Genomic DNA, 26,149 nt, shown 5'->3' with positions numbered 1-26,149 from the left:
GTAAGTACATGTAGATTAAATAGGTTTTGGGGATTTGGCATAAGTATCTAACCTAATTAAAATAATTTCTGGAGGAAAATATATTTCAGTTACCAGTTAAATTACAGATGGGCTTTGGGTACACATCCTGTTCATAAATTTGGAAGAGAGTCCCTACATAGTAATGCTATAGATGGTTCTAGGAGAAGATTTGGGCTACACTGTGATGGACTATGCATTAGTGAAATCTCCCTCGTTGCCTCCTCCTGGCTGGGACCCTCTCAACAGGAGAGTCCTGTGTAGACAGCAGTACTTGTGCCATTTTCCCTTGGTCACTGTTTAGTCTCTGTATCTGCTTTTGTCTCTCTCACACCTACTCTGTCTAATCTGCTGCCTAGTTTTCTATTGTTAGATCCTGCTGTCTCCTTGACACTCTCTTTTGGCCCATTTCCAATGCTTCCTAACCTATTTTTCTGCTCTAATGATTTATAGTAAAGCTAGGGAATTTCTCTTGGGCAGGTAAGATTTAGCCCATTCAGCAAAGTCTTTTTTTTTCTTTTAGTAAAGCTGCCAAAATGGCAGCTGTCCCACTGGCTTGCGGCTCCATGTGTTGGTCAAACCTAGTATTTGAAATATTCAGAAATGTAGTCCTTAGGGCCTGACTCAAAGAAGCATCTCTGTCTCTTCTGCTGCAGAGAAATCAATACCCCTGACTTTCTTCTTGCTTAAACGTCACCCCATCCTGAGGGTCTTCCCACCTTCCCTTTAGAAGGCTAATCAGTTTGTTCACTTTTGATGTATTCATTCAACATGTATTAATTCCATATAGTGGGCCCTGTTGTTGAGCACCTATGAAAAGATTTCCTTTGTGTCCAAGGACTAGTAAGGTTCCTCCAGTTGTCTCTCATTTGCTCACCACTAACACCAGGAAGATGTGGTCCAGTCACCTAGACCTTTCAATGACCAACACATGTCCCACCTCACCCAAGATGTCCCAGCTAAGTAGGATACTACGAGGGTAACATAGGACCAGCCAGTCTTTGAAAGGGTTACAGTCTAGTTGGGGAGGCCGGACAGCATATGCAGCTGAGGTCCAGAGCTTTGTCTTCCATGTTGGGTACAACTTCTTATAGTGCCTAGTGTAGCACTGGACACATAGTAACCACTTATTAAATCTCTGGTAGGTGATTAATGAATACATTAACTATAGAAAGGTATATGGCATTGAGACGACTTCAGAGGGGAAGTGAGCTTTGAGTTGGGCTTCAAAGGATATAGAATATTTGGCATGAACAGGAGTGAAAGGATTGCCCACGAATAAGAAACATCATAAGTACATTCCTAGTAACAGAAATAGACACTCACCCATCTGAGATCAAGAAAATGCCTGGGAAAAAGCAAAATGTACAACATGTAAGGTGGGTCTGTGGAGGACCTAGAATTTATCAATTTAAAACAAACTGGGGACTTCCCTGGTGGCGCAGTGGTTAAGAATCCACCTGCCACTGCAGGGGACATGGGTTCGAGCCCTGGTCCAGGAAGATCCTACATGCCACAGAGCAGCTAAGCCCGTGCACCACAACTGCTGAGCCTGTACTCTAGAGCCTGAGAGCCACAACTACTGAGCCTGCGTGCCACAACTACTGAAGCCCTTGAACCTAGAGCCCGTGCTTTGCAATGAGAAGCCCGCGCACCTCAAGGAAGAGTAGCCCCTGCTCGCTACAACTAGAGAAAGCCCATGTGCAGTGACAAAGACCCAATGCAGCAATAAATTAATTAATTAATTAAAGTCCCTGTTAAAAGTCCCCAAATAATTGGAAATTTCTTAGGTTTACACTGAGCAAAGTTTACACAAAGTTCCACGATGTACAGATTTCAGACATACATGTGTTCAACCCACCTACTTAAACCATATTCAATACAATTTTTATATAATCACTTAGCTTGCCACCTTGCTTGTCAAAGAGAAAGCCATGGAACCTGAGATTTTCTGGTCCCAGTAATATTCTCAAATAGTCCTATATTAGTCTTCTAAGAAACTTAAGTATAGAATCAATATATGTTTATGATAGAACATTCAGAAAATACAGAAGAATATAAAGAAAATAAACCTGACTTTTAATATTCTACTGCCTAAAATAGCCACTATTAATATTTTAAAATTAAAAAGCATTATATTTCAGTTTACTTTATATTTCATCTTACTTCACTTCAACAGAAGAAAAAGAACCCTGAAATGAACTCAAGCATTTGAACTTCAGATAACTATTTCTTTAAAGCAGGAATTAACAATTTTTAACTAAATTAAATTGCTAATTAAAAATTGAAATTCAGGGCTTCCCTGGTGGCGCAGTGGTTGAGAATCTGCCTGCCAATGAAGGGGACACGGGTTCGAGCCCTGGTCTGGGAAGATCCCACATGCCACGGAGCAACTAGGCCCTTGAGCCACAACTACTGAGGCTGCGCGTCTGGAGCATGTGCTCTGCAACAAGAGAGGCCGCGATAGTGAGAGGCCTGCGCGTAGCGATGAAGAGTGGCCCCCACTTGCTGCAACTAGAGAAAGCCCTTGCACAGAAACGAAGACCCAACACAGCCAAAAATAAATAAATAAAAAATAAAAATAAAGGAATTCCCTTAAAAAAACAAAAAATTGAAATTCAATCGAACAGTAAGAGATTGAGGAATCAATGTTTCTTAAAAACTAATTGTTTCTCAATGGATATAGGTTTATATTTTCAGTTAGTAAATCTTAGTTTACAATCTCATAAAGATCAGAAAAGATCAGAGATAATCAAAAATACCTTGGGGGAAATAAAAAGTTTTTAACCAGAGATCACCTTTAGGAATGGTCTCCTGGGGAAAACGTAGATAAAAAAGTTAATATGTAAGGAATATAGTTCCTTACATATTAAAGTCAAAACCACTTTCAAAAGCAAAACTAAATCATACAATAGGGAAGCAGTTACTTTACCCAGTGGCCTAGAACTCACAGAGAATTTAGAGGAATTCACTATATTTATTGACCCTCTCCCTTGACCATAGAGGTTTAACTTTAATTACTTCAGACACCAGTGGGGTTTTTTTAATGACATTTTATTTATTTGTTAACATCTTTATTGGAGTGTAATTGCTTTACAATGGTGTGTTAGTAGCTGCTGTATAACAAAGTAAATAAGCTATATGCGTACGTATATCCCCATATCCCCTCCCTCTTGCGTTTCCCTCCCACCATGCCTACCCCACCCCTCTAGGTGGTCATAAAGCACTGAGCTGATCTCCCTGTGCTATGCAGCTGCTTCCCACTAGCTATCTGTTTTACATTTGGTAGTGTACATATGTCCATGCCACTCTCTCACTTCGTCCCAGCTTACCCTTCCCCCTCCCCGTGTCCACCCAACCATTCCCTACATCTGCATCTTTATTCCTGTCCTGCACCAGGTTCATTAGAATCTTTTTTTTTTTTTTAGATTCCATGTACATGTGTTACCATATGGTATTTGTTTTTCGCTTTCTGACTTACTTCACTCTGTATGACAGACTGTAGGTCCATCCACCTCACTACAAATAACTCAATTTTGTTTCTTTTTATGGCCAAGTAATATTCCATTGTATATATGTGCCACATATTCTTTATCATTCATCTTTTGAAGGACACTTAGGTTGCTTCCATGTCCTGGCTATTGTAAATAATGCTGCAGTGAACATTGTGGTACATGCCTCTTTTTGAATTATGGTTTTCTCAGGGTATATGCCCAGTAGTGGGATGGCTGGGTCATATGATGGTTCAATTTTTAGTTTTTTAAAGAACCTCCATACTGTTCTTCATAGTGGCTGTATCAATTTACATTCCCACCAACAGTGCAAGAGGCTTCCGTTTTCTCCACACCCTCTCCAGAATTCATTGTTTGTAGATTATTTGATGATGGCCATTCTGACCGGTGTGAGGTGATATCTCATTGTAGCTTTCATTTGCATTTCTCTAATGATTAGTGATGTTGAGCAAACTTTCATGTGTTTGCTGGCAATCTGTATATCTTCTTTGGAGAAATGTCTGTTTAGGTCTTCTGCCCATTTTTGGATTGGGTTGTTTGTTTTTTTGATATTGAGCTGCATGAGCTGCTTGTAAGTTTTGGAGATTAATCCTTTGTCAGTTGCTTCGTTTGCAAATATTTTCTCCCATCCTGAGGGTTGTCCTTTCGTCTTGTTTATGGTTTCCTTTGCTGTGCAAAAGCTTTTAAGTTTCATTAGGTCCCATTTGTTTATTTTTATTTCCATTTCTCTAGGAGGTGGGTCAAAAAGGATCTTGCTGTGATTTATGTCATAGAGTGTTCTGCCTATGTTTTCCTCTAAGAGTTTTATAGTGTCTGGCCTTACATTTAGGTCTTTAATCCATTTTGAGTTTATTTTTGGATATAGTGTTAGGAAGTGTTCTAATTTCATCTTTTACATGTAGCTGTCCAGCTTTTCCAGCACCACTTATTGAAGAGGCTGTCTTTTCTCCATTGTATATTCTTGCCTCCTTTTTCAAAAATAACGTGACCATATGTGCGTGGGTTTATCTCTGGGCTTTCTATCCTGTTCCATTGATCTATATTTCTGGTTTTGTGCCAGTACCATACCGTCTTGATTGCTGTAGCTTTGTAGTATATTCTGAAGTCAGGGAACCTGATTCCTCCAGCTCCATTTTTCTTTCTCAAGAATGTTTGGCTATTTGGGGTCTTCTGTGTTTCCCTACAAATTGTGAAATTTTGTGTTCTAATTCTGTGAAAAATGCCATTGGTAGCTTGACAGGGATTGCATTGACTCTACAGATTGCTTTGGGTAGTATAGTCATTTTCACAATGTTGATTCTTCCAACCCAAGAGCATGGTATATCTCTCCATCTGATTGTATCGTCTTTAATTTCTCTCATCAGTGTCTTACAGTTTTCTGCATACAGGTCTTCTGTCTTCTTAGGTAGGTTTCTTCCTAGGTATTTTATTTTTTTTGTTGCAATAGTAAATGGGAGTGTTTCCTTAATTTCTCTTTCAGATTTTTTGTCATTAGTGTATAGGAATGCAAGAGATTTCTGTGCATTAATTCTGTATCCTGCTACTTTACCAAATTCATTGATTAGCTCTAATAGATTCCTGGTAGCATCTTTAGGATTCTCTATGTATAGTATGATGTCATCTGCAAACAGTGACAGCTTTACTTCTTCTTTTCCGATTTGGATTCCTTTTATTTCTTTTTCTTCTCTGATTACTGTGGCTAAAACTTCCAAAACTATGTTGAATAAGAGTGGTGGGAGTGGGCAACCTTGTCTTGTTCCTTATCTTAGTGGAAATGCTTTCAGTTTTTCACCATTGAGAATGATGTTGGCTGTGGGTTTGTCATATATGGCCTTCATTCTGTTGAGGTAAGTTCCCTCTATGCCTACGTTCTAGAGAGTGTTTATCATAAATGGGTGTTGAATTTTGTTGAAAGCTTTTTCTGCATCTATTGAGATTATCATATGGTTTTTCTCCTTCAGTTTGTTAATACAGTGTATCACATTGATTGATTTGCATATATTGAAGAATCCTTGCATTCCTAGGATAAACCCCACTTGATCATGGTGTACGATTCTTTTAATGTGCTGCTGGATTCTGTTTGCTAGTGTTTTGTTGAGGATTTTTGCATGTATGTTCATCAGTGATATTGGCCTGTATTTTCTTTTTTTGTGACATTTGTCTGGTTTTGGTATCATGGTGATGGTGGCCTTGTAGAATGAGTTTAGGAGTGTTTCTCTCTCTGCTATATTTTGAGAGAGTTTGAGAAAGATAGGTGTTAGCTTTTCTCTAAATGTTTGATAGAATTTGCCTGTGAATCCATCTGGTCCTGGGTTTTTCTTTGTTGGGAAATTTTTAATCACAGTCTCGATTTCAGTGCTTGTGATTGGCCTGTTTATATTTTCTATTTCTTCCTGGTTCAGTCTCGGAAGGCTGTGCTTTTCTACGAATTTGTCCATTTCTTCCAGGTTGTCCATTTTATTGGCATATAGTTGCTTGTAGTAGTCTCTCATGGTCCTTTCTATTTCCACAGTGTCAGTTGTTCTCCTTTTTCATTTCTAATTCTGTTGATTTGAGTCTTCTCCCTTTTTTTTCCTGATGAGTCTGGCTAATGGTTTATCAATTTTGTTTATCTTCTCAAAAGAAGCAGCTTTTAGTTTTATTGATCTTTGCTATTGTTTTCTTCATTTCTTTTTCATTGACTTCTGATTTGATCTTTATGATTTCTTTCCTTTTGCTAACTTTGGGGTTTTTTTTTGTTGGTGGTGGTCTTCTTTCTCTAATTCCTTTAGGTGTAAGGTTAGGTTGTTTATTTGAGATTTTTCTTGTTTCTTGAGGTAGGACTGTATTGCTATCAACTTCCCTCTTAGAATTGCTTTTGGTGCATCCCATAGGTTTTGGGTCATTGTGTTTTCATTGTCATTTGTTTAGATATTTTTTGTTTTCCTCTTTTTCTTCCGTGATCTCTTGTTTATTTAGTAGTAAATTGTTTAGCCTCCATGTGTTTGTATTTTTTACAGTTTTTTTTCTGTGATTGATATCTAGTCTCAGCGTTGTAGTCAGAAAAGATACTTGATATGATTTCAATTTTCTCAAATTTACCAAGGCTTGATTTGTGACCCAAGTTATTATCTATCCTGGAGAATGTTCCATGTGCACTTGAGAAGAAGGTGTATTCTGTTTTTCTTGGTTGGTATGTCCTATAAATATCAAATAAGTCCATCTTGTTTATGTATCATTTAAAGCTTGTGTTTCATTATTCATTTTCATTTTGGATGATCTGTGCATTGGTGAAAGTGGGGTGTTGAAGTCCCCTACTATGATTGTGTTACTGTCGATTTCCCCTTTTATGGCTGTTAGCATTTGCCTTATGTATTGAGGTGCGCCTGTGTTGGGTGCAAAAATATTTACAATTACCAGTGGTTTTTATATTCCATTAATTGTTTAAATACAAACTGAATTTTAGCTTGCTTCATATTTAGACCATGATTGCCTTTTATGTATATTTATCTTTCTAGAGTGTCTAATTATCTTTTTCTTCTCTGGTTGACCTGGAGAAACTTGAGTCTTTAGTACATATGTGGCATGTCATGGTTTACTTCTTGATTCTTTTTGTTTTGTTTTGTTTTTCTTCCCGATTCTTAGGTATCCAGTTTAATCATCATAATCTTTTGCTCTGTTGAAGATGTTTTTCACCAAGCATTCTGTCCCACTATTGTAATTTGGAGTAAATATAAGCTGTTCCACTAGGATTTCTTTCCATCTGAACTGGATTATTTCCATTGTTTCCAGGTCTTCCTATTTCTTGGATTCATTTTCAATTTTGCTAGAGTATATTTTTTAATTATTTTTTCAAAATGGCAGAAGAAGGGCTAAGTCCTTGTAGATCTTCATTTTGCCTTCATAGTTGAAAAACAGAGGTAGGATAGGTAAACTTGGAAGCTTAGTCTGCCATCTTAAAGTGAGATTGTACTACCATTCCGAGTGGCATGAGGCCGTGGCACATGTCTTACTCACCACAAGGCCATTCCTCTTTCTTTCATGGCCCTGCACAGCACTCCCAATGCTGGTTGACCATATGATCAACATGGATCATTTTTACAAAGAGAACAGAGAGTGAGAGGATGGATCACATGAGCCAATTCCATCACCAGACCCATAATATCTGCCTCCAACAGGTACTGCCTCATCCTGCCGGACACCAGTCAGGCCCCACCTCCTCTAGGAAGGCTTGCTAACTTCCCCAGTACTCCTGCATAATACAAACCCCAATTATAACACCAACCCCACAGCTCAATTTCCTACTTGTCTCTTCCACTAAACTCTAAGCTCCCTGAAGGTGAATGAGGTGCCTTATTTCAGGTCTGCGTCCTTGCTGCACTCCATAGGGGCTGGCATGCATTATATGCCCAATACAGATCGATTAACCAAGCAACTGAATGCATAAACAAGGGAATGAACAAGCTTGATGTTGACCTTGGAAACAGGTTTGTTGACCTTCCTTGTTGAAAATGAGGCCACTGACCTGCTCATTAGTCAGGAGAAGCTCTGGAAGGTTGTTTCAGGCAGAAAGAGCAGTATGGGGAAAGGCTCGAAGACAAACTGGGGCATGGCTTTTTGGGGGGAATGATGGAGGTTGTTCCCAGAGGGCTGTAGATTTTTCGTTCATCCAAGTTCAATCTCTAATCTTTGCTGTGTCCTTTTGTTCTGAGTGGCAGTCTGATTAGAGGGTTCTTCAACTTTGCCAGTTCAGTGAATGTAGGTTTAATGTTTTGTTTTACCAGAAATGCTGGTGCCTCAATTCCATAGGTGTCAATAAAGGCTCCTTCATGGTACTTTACAGTCATGACTTAAAACCTGTATCAATGTTCTTTGCACGTTTATATTACAGGATCTGCCTACATTTGTATTAAGTATCATGAATTGCGTTGAGCCCTCACTTCACAGGAACAACATGAAACCCCAGATGGCTTAGAATGGAGCCTTTCCATCATCGTTGGGCTCCTGAAGCCTGCTGGAAATTGGTGAAGTGCAGAGCTGAAGTTACAGATCTCTGCCGTTCATGTGATTTTCTGGCAGAACTTCCTCACTCAAATGCCTCTGGTTCCAGTCGCCACTGGAAGTCCTCCCCAGAGGTCTGAGGGCCTCACCTCCTATGTCTGGTTACTTAATTAAAAACTACTAGTTGTCAGAAGCAAGTAGGCTCTTGATTCCTGGTTAGTTAACACGAAGCTTTCAATTTTGAGATGTGTTATTCTACCCACATAGCAGGAGCTCTGTACATGTCTGTCAGCTGGGTGAAAGAATGAATGAAACATTCAAGAAAGATGGGGTTTGCCTTTTCTGAAACTAGAGTTAAAAGGAGCACATTTGCTGGAAATTGTCCCTGGTAAGTGAAGGGAGCTGTTTGCCACTTACTCTTTCCATTTCAGCCATTTTCTGTTCCATCATGTATTGCACACATGATCCATCTCTTGTCTTTGGGGATAATTCATTCCAGGATTTAGAATGTCACCAAAGACATCTCAGCAGGGTCCTTTAATTTGTCCATAACACAGGATTGTCTGGCGGATGTGCTGTTCCCCGTGGCAGAGACCCTGACTCAAAGGGCACATGCATCACACACCAGCTTCTCAGCATCGATCTGGGTTTGTTTTTAAGAGTAAAGCTGTGTGGCCCCTCAGCAGTCCGGTGTTAGATGTGAGCTGTATAAACCAGGGTGTTCCCAGTTGTCTGACTCAGGAGCTGCCTTGGCAACCATCAGTAAAACGCCAGGCCATGCTAATAGGAAAACAGGTCTGGGAACGCTAACGGTGTAAAATGACTGGCAAAAAGGGACACAATTTTTGGCAGCCCTTGGGTAATCAGGGCCGGAGACATCAGGAGAGAGATGACTGCATGAAGATCACACAGGAAGAGCAGCTCAGGTCTTCTCATTATTCAAAATTCCAGAGCTGGATCTGAGCTGCTGCGTCAGTGGAGAGGAACACCAGCCCAAGCTGACCCCCAGGGGCTCTTGGCTGGAATCTTCCCAGGAGCCTGAGGGGAGAGGTTCAAGGGCTAAACACAGTCCCCCCAGCCACTGGGGTTAGAATCACAGCCCTGTGGTTGAGATGCAGATTCCTGAGTCTGAATTCAAAACTTTGGTACAGAATCTGGAGGGCTGGGACTTGGGGTCTTCCTCCTTACAGAACTTCCTAGGTGATTCTTAACTTCCACCAGCTAAACCTTGAGAGCCACCTGAACTTACTCATCCTCTCACTCTCCAAGGATCTCTTGCTGTGGACAGGCTGCCCGACACCAGGAATTTCAGCCAAGCATGTGGCTGGTCAGTACATGACTTGAGGAGGCAAGTTCTGTGCCCTTGCATTTAACAAGTGATTCTAGAACATGGGCACTGCTTTAGGCCTTGAAGGCAATTCTTCCTTTCAGGGGTTATTAAGTTGTGAAGTCATAATCTGCACCCTCAACCCAACAGGACCACCTAGTATCACTGAAAACTCCTTTGATGGCTGTATGCCACTGGTCACAGAGATCTGATGCAAATAGGAAGTCATCAGCCCAGTGATGACTACCACAGCTAGAAAACAACTCCAAATTCCCTATTTGTGAGGAGCAACCTAAGGGTGGGGCTCATTCACAAAGTTCACAACAGGCCTTACAGATCCCTTAAGTAAGGTTGTCAAATTTAGCAAATGAAAACACAAGACACCCAGTTAAATTTGAACTTTCCAACATGGAGTAGTTTTCTTCAGTGTAAGTATATCCCATGAAGTATTGGGGACATACTTATGCTAAAACATTATTGGTTGTTTATATGAAATTCAGATTTAACTAAGCATCCTATATTTTATCTGGCAGTCCTACCCCTAAGCTTATTTAGGGACACTTCCTAAAAGATCGAGGCTGTCAAATTTGGGTATCTGGTCGCCATAAATTGATGAGAGTAGAGGGGCAGGGGGCTTGCCCTATTATCGTCACCTTCCTTAGCAAGCCTAGCACAGCACTCAGCTTATAATAGACACATGGCGTGAGGGGCGGGGTGTCAGTGTTAAATGGTTCTTATTCAAAGGAGACTAACCTTGGTGCTGGCCACTTAGGAGTGGTAGGAGGGGAGAGCCTGCCTAGCAGAACTGATGCACTATGGTAGACCTCCTCACATCCCCAGCATTGAGTGCCTCCCCCCTGACTCACTGACCAAGCTCTCCATCAGTTATGAAATGAGCTGGTGATTGGAAAGGGCTGAACATTGTATGTCTAAATATGTCTTTTTTCTCTTAGAGCTCTTTATAGCTTCATGGGAATAAACCTCACTTCAAATATCGTGAGTTACTGTAAAGGTTTTGTAAATTAAAGCACACTTCCCCACTGGATAACATGGTCATTTCGGAGTTACATTTCCATTTTGAATTGATTTTTTTCTCCCAAGGGTAATAAGTTAATGAACTATGCACAAGGGAGGTTCCTATTTCAAGAAAGCTTTCTAAAGCGGAACAACTTGGTTATAGCTTTCATTGTAGATCCCCCTTCTTTAAGTTGAGGCACACCTGTTTCCAGGAAACAGTTTGTCAGCACGACAGTATTGGCATTGTGGGAGTGTGCCAAAGAAGCTTCAGGATATTATGTTCTTTTCTTTTGATTTATTTTCAAATTGCTCTCCAGAGGAAAGATATTAATGGGAGGAGAGAGTAGCCCTCTGTAGGTAATCAGGGGGTCCATGCTGCCTGCTTCATTGCAGTCCATTCTGGCTCTTTATTTACAGTTATTGGGCTATCTTGACAATATTTAAGAGGTAAATCACTCAAATTCCCTTGCTTGTCGTAGAAGCATTTTAACTTTGCCTAAGTAGGACCTTATGGCCATCTGAGTTAGTCATTTCTCATCACCCACCTTCGAGGCAAGTTAGCATTAACCCCTCATTGTTGGCTAAGAAAACCAAACTCCAAAGAAGTTGTTTCTGGCCCAAGAGCACGTGGTGATCAGAGTCAGACCCGTGATTCTTAAACCTCTTCCCTCCTCTGAGTATGCACACTTGCCATCTTTCACCAGCTTCAGTGGGATGTACAAAGACCAAAATTTAGACACAGTGTTTCTATTTACATGGCTAACTCTATCTTTAAAAAAGGAGTATTCAGCTCTAGTCTCATACAAAATCACCGAGAGAGAGAGAGAGAGAGAGAGAGAGAGAGAGAGAGAGAGAGAGAGAGAGGGAGGGAGGGAGAGAGAGAGAGAGAGAGAGGGAGGGAGGGAGGGAGAGAGAGAAGCTTGTATGGTGCTCCTGTGCAGGGAGGATTGAGAATGCTGGTCCAGGCAAAGTGAGCAGGGGTTCGTGGGATGCTAAGTTCCAAACCCGACTCAACAGTCTCCCCACATAGGTGTCCACCATCCTACCATTACAGTATACATTTAGCCTGGGTTAAAGCATGTTGTTACCAGAAAGGAAACATTAGCGCAGGGTTAACTTTAATAGAAATACATCACTCTGACAGAGGGACAGGGAGAAGAGAGCAAACCCAGGGTATGGAGTGCTGACCAGACTGGTGAGGGAGGGGTGGCACTGGGAACCCTGGGCTGTCCCAAGACCCCAACCCCATAGGAGTGCCATGCTCCTGGGCAGTGGTTCTGGAAGGTGAATAGGTAGACTTTGATAAGAGGTGGGGAATCAAGGTAGGCTTATTGGCTCGGAGCAGCATGTACTCTGAGGTCAGACTGCCTGGGTTCAAATCCTGGCTCCCTTAAGCTCTGTGACCTTGGGCAAATTACGGACCTCTCAAAGGATCAGTTTCCTAATTTGGAAAACAGAGGTAAAAATTGTAATTACCTCATCATTTGTTGGGGCAACGAAATGAGATAATATGTGATGCAATCATCAGTGGCCCCTGGCCTTTCCAGCATCACTGGATCACTGTTAAGTTCTCTTAGTTAAAATGGGGATGAACCATAACCCTCTCCTTCAAGGTAGCTAATTCTCACAAGGAAATATAAGATTAGATTTAAGGTGGTGACTTAACATGTTGACTCAGAAGCAAGAGTGGACAAAACCTTACAAGGGAGCCCCTTGGCCTCAGAGCTGTAGGGTCAGGCTGTAGCCTTGGACTAAAGAATGAGAACAGGTACCAGGAAGCCAAACGGGGTTGTCACAAGACGTGGCTCCAAGAGCACAGAGAGCTACCAAGTCAGAGGCTATGGGGCCAAGTCCCAAGAAAATCCATGACCCAGAAACCAAGGGAGGTACCCAAGGCTGAAGGAAGTGGTCTCAGGAATAGCCTTCTAGAGTTCACTGTTGGGAACCAGCAGGGCCTTGGTCTCTGCCTGATTTAAGACTTACTTAAGCCTGGAAGGTCCCAGATGTGAATATCTTCGCAGGCCATTCTGACAAGCGTGTGTACTGCTGGGAAAATATGGTTTCTAAATCAGAGCCCCCGACTCTGCTCTAAGACTGTGGACTTGTTAGCATTTCTCACAACAGGACCCACAAAAGGATGATTCTATGGGATGTCCCATGGTAAACAGACTTCCTGGGTAGATGAAAGTTAGCATGTTTCTTGATTGGAGAACTTTTCAGTATTTTTAATTTGCTTGTAAATTTCCAAGAGGAAAAGATGGTAAGATGGGTTTCCCAAACTAATTTGATCATGGAACCCTTTCTTCTTGGGAAGAATTTCCAACTCCTCTGGCTCTTTTGCCTTCTTAACTCCTGGAGCTTCTGCCTTAAAGCCCCTTCCTCACTTCTCAGGGGTGTGTAGAACCCTCTGTGGGATGTGGCCTCATTACCAGGTCCCTACTACTCAGGTAGGGGCATAAGATGAGGCTGTAAACTGGACAAGGGCAGGGCCCATGCCTGTCTTGTTCTTCTCTCTGGCACATAGTTGAGTCTCAAATACTGCCTATTTGTGGAATGACTATTTATTGAGTGAATGCATGAAATCTAGTTATGCCAAGCTTCAGCTGCTGCCACAGGTAGCACCTTGGGTGTTCAGAATTAAATACTCAACTGACGCACTCTTGTTGGAGGGAAGTGATTTCTGAGGTGATTTTGTATAGGACTAAGGATCAGGAGATGTGAGTGATTGTCTTAACTTGGTGTCTTTCTTTTTCACCTATCCAAAATGACCTCATAATAATCCTGCCCATCTTACTTCAAAACAGTCATGGAAATATAATAGTTTGCAAAAATTAAACTCTCCACACATATAAAATATGTTCTTAATGACTTCCTTAGGAATTAGTCCCAGCTATTAATGGTCTAGTAGGCCCTTCAGTATCTAGTCTGATCCTTCCTGAAAGGCATATGCTGGTTCCCAACAGTGAACTTCCTGGCATATGACAGTAAAGGCTGCCCCCAAGTAGGTTTTGTAACCACAGGCTCTGCAAGTTTAAAGGGAGAAGAGAGATGGAGCAAGAATGGGATATTTTCTTCGACTCTTTTATAGTGGGTGGTGTTTATTTTAAGCAGTTTCCCAAATAAGTAAAGTGTTTCTTCTGTGCTACTGCACCCCGGAAATGATGCATTTTTGTGAACGTTTTCACCTGCCCCGCCCCACCCCTACCCTGAACTTGTTCATCTGGAGGTGCCGTGAGCTTGTTATTACTTGCGCATCTCATCCATCTGCACCTACCCTACAGCGCTTCGTTTTTACTTTTATATTTTGGAGAGTGTGCATAGAAGGAAAAGCAAGCTACTTTGATGGAGAGGCATTGGGACTTAGATCAGATCCACAGCTGCCGTGACTAGGAAAGAGAGCTCATTTGTCCAGACTCTGCATTGTAAGTTATGTTTGATTTGGGGAGTTAAATTTAAACCTCATTACTACACATAATGTATGAAAACATAGTGACCTTATTTGCTTAACCCTGAGTCATCAAACAGTCTATAAAGAGTTTATCTATTTCTTAAGCGTTTATGTGAACAGTCTTCAACCAGCATAAGGATTAAACCACATTTAGATTTAAACAAATCACTGTGTTGAAAAATGAAATTTTTTGAAATCAGGACTTTGGGAAATCTGAACTCTGGCCCTGTCTGCCCTGTGCCCTGGGAGAGAAAAAGAGACTTGGAAGTTCGTGCCATTTGCCAAGTGGTTCAAGAGGCCCCGCTGTCCCAGATGACAGCTGGCACACACAGACATGCCACTTGCTCTAACTTTATTTTTTCCTGGTAAGGAAATAGCAACTATATTTGCCAGCCTCCTTCTTCTTTGCAGGAAGGCAGCAAGGCGTTTGCATAGTGATTCTGGTATTTTTAGTCATTTCTTCAGTGTCAATTGCTACTATCAGAGAGTAAGAAGGAGCCTGTTTACAAGGAGACCGTAGAAAATCCAGGAAAAAATAATAATTACGGTAATTTTGGCTAACGAGCATAACGTCAGCTCTAGATGAAATTTCTTTAAGGGAGTTAGTCTAGTACGCCGGGCACATTCAGCTGTTTGGAGCACTCGATTGGAGAAATGAATAATATAGGAGAACCAATAAATGTTGCTTTGGCTATTCCAAAGCAGTTTAGTATCTGCACAGAAACAGTGATGATTGTGATGTCCTGTTGGAGAGCATAGGGCTACACAGCAGGTTTCCAAAACCCAAAACTTTCTCTCTGAAATGTATGACCACAAAGGATGCATTTCTGAGATCTGCTGTCTCCTGGCTTGTTCAAATAACGATGATGTTAGGAACCTTCCAGGGCTACAGGACTCCTCTCCACACTCAGTGACAAGGACAACAGAAGCCTCATCAATCAACCAATGACCTTCCTTCCCGTTATTTGGATTCTATTCCTGGGCTGCTGGCTCTTCATCAGTGCTTATCTGCTCTCCCTTCAGCTCAGATGGCCAGTGTTACCCAGAGTCCTGCAAATGGCTCAGCCATTAGGTTATTAGGTTAATTAGGTTATCTGATATTTTCTTTCTGCCGGTGGCTAATTTTGTTCGAGATTTCACCATGCTTCTAAATTTATATATATAAACAAACAGGGACACACCTTTCTTCAAGTCATTTATTAGAATCAAAATTAGGAAGAGTTTAACCTTCGCACAGTTGAGCCGACGGAAGTAGCTATTGGAGATGGGTGTTGAAGATGTTCACGAGTGTCTCCACAGAAGAGGGAATTCACATTCCCTTCCCGTCATGCCTGTGTGTTTCAGATTTGTCACGCTGAGGGTCAACGAGTGAACGTGTGTCAGTCAGAGGACAGCATGCCTAGGTCACTTTCCAGGGGAAATTAGGTGGTATATTAGAATTCATTTTCTCTACGAGGAGGAAGAACCAGATCAATCAGAACATCACTGATAGGCTGTTTGAAATATCAGGAAACATTAATCTTAGGAACTTTAACAAATTGGGTATAGGACTTTAATACGGACAATATTGTTATGAGATACTTGGGATGTGGACGTTGTATTAGTGTCCTATTGCTGCTGTGACAAGTCACCACAAATCGAGTGCCCGAAACAACAAATCTGTTATCTTACTGTTCTGGAGGTCAGAAGCCTAAAATAGGTCAGCGAGGCAGAGTTCCCTTCTGGACACTTTAGAGGAGAAGCTGTTTTCTCACCTCTTGTAGCTACTAGAGGTCACCCATGTCACTCCAGGCGCTGCTTCCGTTATTACATCTTCTCCTCTGAATCCAGCTTTCCTGCCTCCCCCTCGTCATGGCATGGGGCCCACCTGGGTCATCCAGGATAAGCTTCCCGTCTCCAGATTCTTATTTTAGTCATGTCTGCAATGCCTTGTTTGCCATATAAGGCATATATACACATATATATGCATACACTCTGCCCTCGACTGTAGGCGGAGGTCTTTATGTGAGAACTAACGGGATCTTTAGGACTAGTGACGTGTGCTCTGTAACAACTGAACAGTAAATGAGGTTAATCCTACATCGCACAGGAAGGGAGTAAAGGATACTGTAGGAGAGATCCGTATGCTAAGCAAACTTGCCATATTCACAAGTTTCAGAGATCAGGATGTGGACATCTTTGGGGGCCGTTAGTCTGCCTGCCACAGATAATCTAGTTTATCCTTTCTGATCAGTTTTCTCACTGATCTTCCCACAAAGCTGCAGGAGTTAAGCTTAGCTTTGTTACAGCTAAGATCTGCAGATGTGGACTGTGAATTTGAATGTGCCGTCCTGCAGCAAGACCGCCTACCAAGAAGGCCTGCTGGTGCTTTGGAATCTACTCAGTCCAAGGGAAACTTCCAGCGGGCAACAAATTGATATTTTTTCCATTTCCACCAAGTCTTCCAAGTGTAACGTGGAGCTCGTTACACAGAATCCAGAGCTGTTGTGATAGCATTCATAAGCGCCAGGGCTTTGGAATAAAGCAGTTCAAATACCAAATCTGTCCCTTACTAAGTGTGTAATGTTGCACAAATATCTTATTTTAGTTAAACCTCCATTTCTGTACTGAAAAACAGAGATGATAACTTCCAGAATTGCTGTGAGATTATGAAAACAAAATGTTCAAAGTGCTTAGCACATGCCTGGCATATAGTTGTTGCCCAGGGAGTGGTGGTCGTGCTCTGGGCTGCCCAGGCCCCAGGGGTAAAGAGTGGACACAAGCCGGGCAGAGAACACTGGAGTGGAGAGAGCTGCAGGTCGAGCCAGAGACCATAGCCATTCCTCTGTTAATAAATGAGGCAGCTCACCAACTTCCTCAGAGGAAATGGAATTCTGCACGTACATTGATAGGACTTGTACCATTTGCAGATGCAAAGTCTGAGAACTTAGTAATAAGACCCAGAATGGGAAGGCAGACCCCAACAAAGAATGGTATGGATCGTGACCTTCGCAATATCATAGAAGAGGAGGATTGGGATCTAAGGGATAAGCAACTCCCTTAGCCATGCTGGTTAGTACCAATACCCAATCCTTTGTAATATTTACAGCTGTGTAGATCATCATTTGCTTGATGACTTACTCTTCAGCAATGGATAATACCATCTTATCCCAGAGTGTGGCTTCAGCTTGATTCTCAATAATCCACTTTATTGTCATCGTAAATCCTGATTTTAGAACTGCTCCAGATGTTGTCAAATATATGAATTTGGACCAAGTGCATTCCACCTGGAAAAAAGCGCTAATGTTTATTGTATATTTACTATATGCCGGTCAGTGCCAACTGCCTAGAATATATTTCGTTCAGTCTTTGTAGTAACTCTATTATAATTCTAGTCGATTTTAAAGATGACAGAACAGACTTCTAAAGTCTGAGTAACTTGCTAAACTTACAGAACTTATAAGTGGTGGAGCCAGGAGTCCAATCCAGATCTTTCTGTCTCCAGGCCCAGATTCTGGCATTTAAAGGGAGAAAAACCAAGCGACAATAAAATACTATCAGGAACGACAACCATTATTTCTAAAATGGAAAAATGTCCATAAATGGAAAAAATGAGTGGTGGAATTATATGTAGATTATGATTAGATTTTTGTAAACTAAATAGGAATATACATATAGTTATATGTATGTTATACTTTATTGTATTATACTTTGTTATATATGGTTATATGTATATATAGGTAAATATATATACATATAAATATATATTTTTTTTAACTTTTTGGGTAACTGATGAAATTTATGGTCTCTTTTCCTTTAAAATGTATATACATACATGCACACAAAATTTCACATACAATTTCAAGAGGTTTAGATTAGGGATCTCTAATATATATGTATTACATGTAAAGAAAAATGTAGAAGGATATACACCAAATTGTTACTTATGCTCTTTGACAGATGGGATTGTAAGATATTTTTCATGTTATCCTTTATGATTTTCTGTTTTGGTTGAATTTGTTTTCAGTGAGCATGCATTATTTCTATAATCAAGAAAACATTTTTTAAGATTATAGATGAAGTCGAACTGTTTCCAATTTTAAATGGAATTTACTGCTTGTTTCTCTCTTGATGACCAGGCTTCTAACGTTTTCCTGTGTCATAACCCGGAGATGATCGATAGACCTCTGAAAAAATTCAAAGAATGCCTTTGTGAAAGCACTCAATGTGGGCTATTTTGTCCAAAAAGAAACTTCCCTAAAAGTTAAGAATGACTGAAAATAAGGAGGGATGTGGGGAGGAACCATAAAGAGCATTTCTGACAGCATTATCGGTGTTCTCCACTGTGAACGAGACGTGTGCGTGAGGCTGTAGGCGGAGGTCTTTATGTGAAAACTAATGGGATCTTTAGGACTAGTGACGTGTGCTCTGTAAGAACTGAACAGTAAATGAGGTTAATGCTACATAGCAGAGGAAAGGCGCAAAGGATGCTGTAGGAGAGATCTGTATGCTAAGCAAATTATCCTTCGGCTATCGTTTGAAATGACCTCTTAATCCTTATTTCAAGTCAGTCTGGCACTAATTGAAATGGCTGTTTCCAGGGCGCCCTATGCTTAACCAAGGGAGTTTTCTTTGAGCTCTCCACCTGCTCACTCTTGCTGTTCATTCAAGTTGGGGTGTCAGGCTCATCATCTTCCACAGGAACGCTGGGTTTGGAGGACACTTTCTCTCCTCATTCCTACCCCTCGCCCACATGTACACCCCCTGTCTCTTCAGAGCAGGGAATTTCCATACAGTTTTACAAGAAAATTGTATTCTGAACATGAACAAAGATTCCAGGAGCCTCTGACTTTTCACGAAGGAAAGAAAATTTTTTTTCATCATGCCTTTTTATAAGGAATCCGTAATATGCAGTCTGATATAGTCTTGGTATGATAGATTTTCGTACACGTTGGGGTTTGACATGGCTGGAGACCCCAGTAATCCTCACTGCCAAGGATAGCGGTGAGCCTTTTCCCATCCCATCTCCAGAATGGTGTGTCTGTCCCTCAGTTTAGTGTAGCAGCTGCAGGAGCAGCTAATATTAATGAAGTTCCTTGGATCGATACCAGTGTGCTAGGTAAGAAAGGACTTTATCACCCTGTCCAATCTGAAAATAGAATTCGCACACTGCTGTTTGTTCCTCTCCTTGGATATGATGTAAGCACCGCTTGCATGGCAGCCCGTGTCAGGGTATCGTTATTATACACCTCCTTCCTGAAGGTTGGGACCAGAGGACGATATGGAGCTGTCTGCTCCCAGGCTCATCCTCTACACCCTGACGAGAATCCTGACAGTTAAGCTTGGCCTGGTGTCTTCGCAGGCCTGCTCTCCCTGTGGGAGGCGGTCTCTGTGCGTAGCAGGCTCCATCGTGCGAGGAAGTCTCCTGGTGTATAAAGAGTCCTTGATTTCAAGTTCAAACAGCCTGGGTTTAAATCCTGACACGGCCACTTACTAACCATGGTTTTGTAAAGTTTCTCACTTTCTCTTAATATCTGTTTCTTTGTATGAAAGATAGAGGTGGTGAAATGCACACTGCAAAACCACTGGGAGGGTGAGATGGGGTGTTACGCGCGAAGCACCCAGCATCACAGCGCTGTGCTCCACAGATGGCAGCTAGTGATATTAACAGCATGCTCTTAGCTTGTCCATTAAAAGAAATGTCTTTCGACCCCCTCTTCCCTTGCCAACAACTGCCCTGTTTGCTTGCACCCCTTTTGAGTAGCTCTTGAAACAAGGGCCTATATTCAGTGGCTCCAACCTCCCTCCTTACATTTGCTCCTAAGACCACTCCAGCAGGTTTGGCCCACCTTTCTAACGCTCCGTTTCTTGTCAGGTCACCAGTGGCCAGAGCATTTACCAATGGTGGTGACCAATCAGTGGCATTTGATAGACGATAGACATCCTACTTGATGTGATTTTCCCCTTGGCTTCAGGACAACACACTTCCTTGGCTTCCTCCTGTCTCACTGGCTGCTCCTTCTCTGTTCTGTGGCTGAGGTTCCTGATCCTTAGACATTGTGGGCACCCAGGACTCAGTAATTGTTCCTCTTTTCTATCAATATTTATTCCCTCGATGATCCCATCCAGTACTCTGGCTTTGAATAGCATCTTTGCCGGTGAGTCCCAAATATATATTACTAGCCCTAAACTCCAAATTCCTCATATCCAGCTGCCTCCTGGACTCTCCACTTGAATATCTAGTAGGCATCTCGAGCACTGTATAATAGTCAGGGTTCTCCAGAGAAACAGAACCAATAGGATGGATGAATGTATGCATATATTATAAGGATGATGGATACAGGCAAGTCCCAAGATACCTGCAAGATGAGTCAGCAAACTGGAGACCTAGGAGGGCTGATGGCTTGGTTCCAGTCAGAGGCAGAAGGCCTGAGAACCAGGAGAACCAATGGTTTAGTTCTTGTCTGAAGGCCAGTGGGCTTAAGACCTAGGAAGAGCTGATATTTCAGTCTGAGTGTAAAGGCAGGAAAAAAAAAGCCCATGTCCCAGTTCGAAAGCAGTCAAGCAGGAAGAATGCTGTCTTACTCGAGGGAGAGTCAGCTTTTTGTTCTATTCAGGTCATCAGTGGATTGGATGAGGCCCACCCACATTGGGAAGGGCAGTCTGCTTTACTCAGGCTGCCAATTCAAATGTTAGTTTCATACAATAAAACCCAGAATAGTGTTTGACCAAATACCTGGGGACCCTGTGGCCCAGCCAAACTGACACATAAAATTAATCATCTCACACAGTATGTCCAGAAATTGGACTCCTGATCTTTTGGACAAAAGTTACTCTACCTACACCTTCCCCTGTCGTTGCTTGTCAACTGCATCCTTCCAGTTCGTCTCAAGTCAAAAACCTTGGCGTCATCCTTGACTCTTCTCTTCCGCTCACGCCTCACAGACAACTTGTCAGAAAATTCTGTTTACCTTCAGAACATATCCAGAATTCAACCACAGCTGGCCACTTCCATTGCTAATAGCCTAATGTGAGCCACCATCATTGCTCATGGGGACTATTGTGGACGCCATATTTGAGATTGCTGCCACCAGCACCCTTGCTCTCCTTTGCTGTGATTTTATCCCTAAGCACTCCTCACCTCTTATATACCATATAATTTCCTTATTTGTTCTGACTGTCGTTTTTCTGTCTGCCTCGGGTAGAATGCCTAGAACAGTGCCTGAGATGTAGTATACTTGCAGTAAATGATTTTGGTTGAATTGCCACTGTAGAGATGAGAAAACCGAGGCTTAAAGGAATTGAGTAATTTACCAGGGTGACACCATTATTAGTAGTAAAGCTATTCTAAAACAGTACTTAACAGAGTCACAGGCAAGAAGCGCTGAGGTTAGCTAAGTTTCTGCAAATGATTGTTGGACACCTATTTTCCATTTTTTTATTAAAAGTAGACCATATCCAGATAGCAGTGTCTATAGCCCAGTGCTAATTTACATGATTATGCTTGACCATAGGAAAAGGTTTATTCTCTTATTCTTATCTCATTGCCTTTCAGTCATCTGATAAAATCTCCTTGCTGTGAAATATTTCCACCTTTCAGACACTAATAGATTAACATTGTGTCCCCCATCCTTAAGAAGCCAAGCCAGACGTCACTTACTTATAAGAGCTTTCCTTGTAAGGTAATCCTTTTATCTTCTTGTAATACTTACAGTGGGATTAAATTATTTCACAAGAGCAAAATGGAGTTTTTCTTAACTATATCTTTGTATCATCATCCGCAAATATAAGGTGAGCAGTTACTCTCTGCGGCTCCATGATGGGGCTGGGGAACTAAAGAGGCTTCCAGAAAATTCTGGTCTGTTAGGGGAAGTGTGTATGCATTAGTTGGAATCTTGATTCCACTGCTTTAACAGAGACTAAATAACAGTGGCTTAAAAAAGATAGAAGGATTTCCTTTCACCATCACACCCCCAGCCCGTCTCTCTCTCTCCTCCCCCAGCTGATAAGCAATGAGGAGAGAGAAGGTTGTCTCCCAAGGTTATTTGGGGCCCAACTCCTTCCACACCATCCCCTATTGTGTTGTTCTCAAGATGGCAGAATTTGGCTCCCACCCCCGCCTATACGTTTCAGGCCCTAGGAAGGGGGGGAGTAGGAACTGTGAGCAAATGGATTCCTTTTAAGGACACGACCCAGAACCTGCACATCTCACTTCTACTCATATCCCATTGGACAGAACTTAGTCACATGAGCGTACGTAAGCCAAGCCAAGAAACACAGTCTGTAGGGCAGCCATATGCCCAGCTTGGGGGATTCGAGTGCTAAAAGGAAGGAGAGATTGACTGTTGGGAGACAAATAAAAGCCCTTGCTTGGGCATATCTGTAAATATTTCTGTCACCAACTAAATAATAAGGTCTTAAAGGGCAGGGCTGAATCGTACGCTCTCAGCACCTTGCACATGGGTATTCAATAAATATTTGTTGATTGGGTGATTTGGTTCATGCACTTTCATCCAAGAGATTTTTGTGGAGAGTTTTTATTATAATGCCCGAAACAAACACTATTCAATCCCAGGGTAAATACTGCAGGGAAATAAATGTCAAAAGGCAACATGGTCATAGATTGGCTCTCTACACTTACACACCCCTTCAAGCCAAGCTAGAGGGGCCGTCTATTGTAAAACAGATGCAAAAGATAGACTCGGACTACAAAGGACTCATGTTCCAGCTGAGAGGCTGCTTCATTAATGTACCCAGAGATCAAGCGCAAATTTGCTGACCTAATTTTGGGAACAGAAAGCCAGAGGTAAATGTGGTTTCATGGCATACTGCATTCCTTTCTTAATTCATCATGCTTCATGGGAACCAGGATCCCAGACTTCCCCTCCCCCAGATAGCAGTTAAGCTGGTAGAATTGTTCTCTCTAGTCCACAAGGAGATGAAAACGGATCCTGCTGGGGGAAGTAAATAGAGCAGCAGTAAAGTGCTCTCTCCCCCTGAATCTGAACATCTGTTCAAACTTTTCACAGCTCCCATGAGGAAGGGGACAATACGCAAGGCTTCAAGCTATCAAGGAAAAACCTCATCTCCTAGCACTCTGCTAACGATTTATACTCATTTGACCTGAACTGGGCTGGGTTTATCTCTATGATGCCTTTGAAGGAAGGCCAAGCTGGGTAAATAAATAGGGTCAACAATAGGATAAGGGGTGATGTTTATCATATTCATGAGAGCAAACATTTGCAGGAGTTAAGTTCATGAACGGCTGGATTTAAATGACTGCTGTTTATGCCAAATGAGACACAGATTCAGTAGCAGAGGGCACAACCGCACCTCAGCGTGAAGCTTACAGTTAACATAAAGTTGAGTTGCTCTGTGGGCTTGAAAAAAACAGTCTATGCTCTGCGGTTTTGGAATTTCACTGATGCACACTGGCCTTTCTTCATTTATCTGAACTAGCAAGAAGTAGACTGCATCTGGTTAAGTTACCCAGACGCTCTCCTGGAACCTCAGCTACCCTTAATCTGTTTGTCAGTTTGCATTTTAGGATGTTAGTTTAGTTTTAGGATGAATGGAGGTCCCGTCCCCCTTGTCTCGTCATCTACCCTTCCCAGAATATTTAGCAGTATGGCCTTTGGCCAGTTCTTCTCTTCTGCTAGCGTAGAAGGTTCCAAGTGCCTGGCTGGTCGGCTGGGCCCCCAGCTGGCTCTGTTTCCAGCTGCTTCAGGGCCCACTGGCCAGGAGGGAAAGCCGCAGTAATAAGCATTGTAAAACTAAAGTCGGTTGCTAGCCAGGCCAGCCAAGCAGCGTGGGAGGAGTGGAAAATCCAGGCTACATGTTCTTGTCATCACAAATTGTCAGTATCTGAGGTGTTCCACTGGGAGAAATGGGATGAGATGTTCTCTAACCAGACCTAATGTGTGTATTATCAGTCGGTAGCTCTTGGAGAATCATGTCAGGGCCAGGCTAAGGGGACTGAAGCCATAACCTTGGGTCAGCTTGTTCATGGGCCACCATCTTGACTAACTTCTTGAGGTCTAGTATGGCCTTGGAAATTCAGTATCAGAATGCAGGAATGGTTGCCCTTTATTGAATTACTAAGGGAGAGTAAGTATTGGGAACTGTTTAATCAGGGACCAGGCCACCCTCTCTCCTCTGATGTGGCCTACTGATGATACATTTTTATCCAGCATTCTGAGTGTCAGATGTTGCTGCCCAAGTCAAGCTTTGGGGGTAGCTGTACATTTTCACATCTTTCCATACAAGGGAAGGAAATAATAGTGGCTGTAACTCCTGGAAATTCAGTTGGGTGACCTGAAACTTTGATGACTTTTTCTGGTCTTCTAGGGGATGTATGTTTAGCTCCCCACTTCTTGCTCTCCAGAACTCTTTGTCTCATGGTTGAATTGAAATCAGAGTAGAAAAGAAAACATTGTTGTCCCTCACTGAGACTAGGCAGGTACCTGGTATTTTCTCAAGACCTACCTGGAATTCAGATGAGAGCTCCTTGGGGTGGGGGGGTGGGGGTGGGAATGGCATGTTGTCTTAATTTTACTACTTACAATTTCTCCTATGTACCAGGGATTAAAGCCAAGTCTCTCCCCCCACTACTCCTTCACTTCCTGCTTCCTCCCCTGCCCTTTCCTCTCTCCCTCAGTTTCCTTGTCTTTAAAGACTCTGACAACCTTTCTGGCATGTTGCCTAGGCTTTCCAGCGAGAATCTTTATAAAAATTCCTTCTAGTCATTGGCATGGAAGCACTGTGTAAATCAGCAAGACACTTTGTTGTAAAACTTTCTCATTATCAACATTCACTACTGTTTCGTTTTATGAATGCTTCTTTGTCTTCCAAAAAGCATTTCAGAATAAGCAATGCTGTTACTGAAAACGTGGGTGGTTTCTGCTTGTATGCTTGGTCGAATTGCAGATGGTTGCCGTGAACATTACAACGCCAGGTTCCTATAGGTGAGGTACAAATGTGTATGAAGTAGGTAAGAGGTGGAAGAGGAGATTCAGCCGCCTTCTTATCCAGCGAGTCACTGGATTTATTCTTTCGAGGTAAAAGAGCTCTGAGACCTACGTGTGGCTCAACTACCCGATTTAATTGGGGCAGAGCTTTTTCCTATTATTGGATGCACAGATTCAAATTCAATTACCAAAAGAAAAAGTGTGTTGCACACCCTGTGTGCCAGCACTACGCTGAGCACTAGAGATACGCAGATCTGTAAGGACCAGCCTTGCTGTTGCGGTGTTCATAATTCCTCCAGGGAACTTTCATCTGTCAACAGCAGCTCTCTTGTAAGGTAGTAAGCACAGTTGCAAAGATACGTGCTGGAGACACATGGTGAGGGATGCGGTGGGGTGGAGTGAGGGCGTTGTCACATACCTGGTGGGTAAGAGCACCTGGTCTTTGATAGCAGATGTATGGGGTTAAATCCTGGATCTGTCCTTATTAACTGGGTAAACAAGTTAGTGAATTAATACCTAACTTTCACTGTTATTATTGGGATTAAAAGGAATACTGGAATGGTGTATAATGTCCTCCAGATAGCGTCTGACACCTAGAACATGCTCCATGAATGATCGTTTGTAACTGAAGAGTAATCAGTTGATTTGGGTTTTATTGGGTAGACATCTGGGCAGTATGAGGAAGGGTAGTGGGGCTGAGACCACAGCAGGAGACACTATGGTGAGGCAAGAGCTCAGGGCCACATGAGAAGAGCCTGCCCCTCTCTAGGGTTGGGGCAGGAGTGAGTGGAGAGAGGGTCAAGAGCTTTAGAAAAGACAGGTTGGGACCAGATTGTGAAGTGATTTGTAATGTCAAACTGAAGGATTAGACTTGACATTAAAGACAGTGGGGTGTTATTGG

At 42.2% G+C, this 26,149-nt stretch overlaps 1 protein-coding gene across 5 annotated transcripts in view; it reads left to right on the top strand.

Moving 5' to 3' along the window:
* Positions 1-26,149, top strand: part of NCALD (neurocalcin delta) — a 293,215-nt gene that overhangs the window by 218,438 nt on the left and 48,628 nt on the right. The window lies entirely within an intron of this gene.

Source organism: Tursiops truncatus, chromosome 17 (assembly GCF_011762595.2).
Source record: "Tursiops truncatus isolate mTurTru1 chromosome 17, mTurTru1.mat.Y, whole genome shotgun sequence".
Classification (NCBI taxonomy): Eukaryota; Metazoa; Chordata; class Mammalia; order Artiodactyla; family Delphinidae; genus Tursiops; species Tursiops truncatus.
The sequence above is the reverse complement of the archived record's forward strand: the minus strand, read 5'-3'. Positions and strand labels throughout refer to the sequence as shown.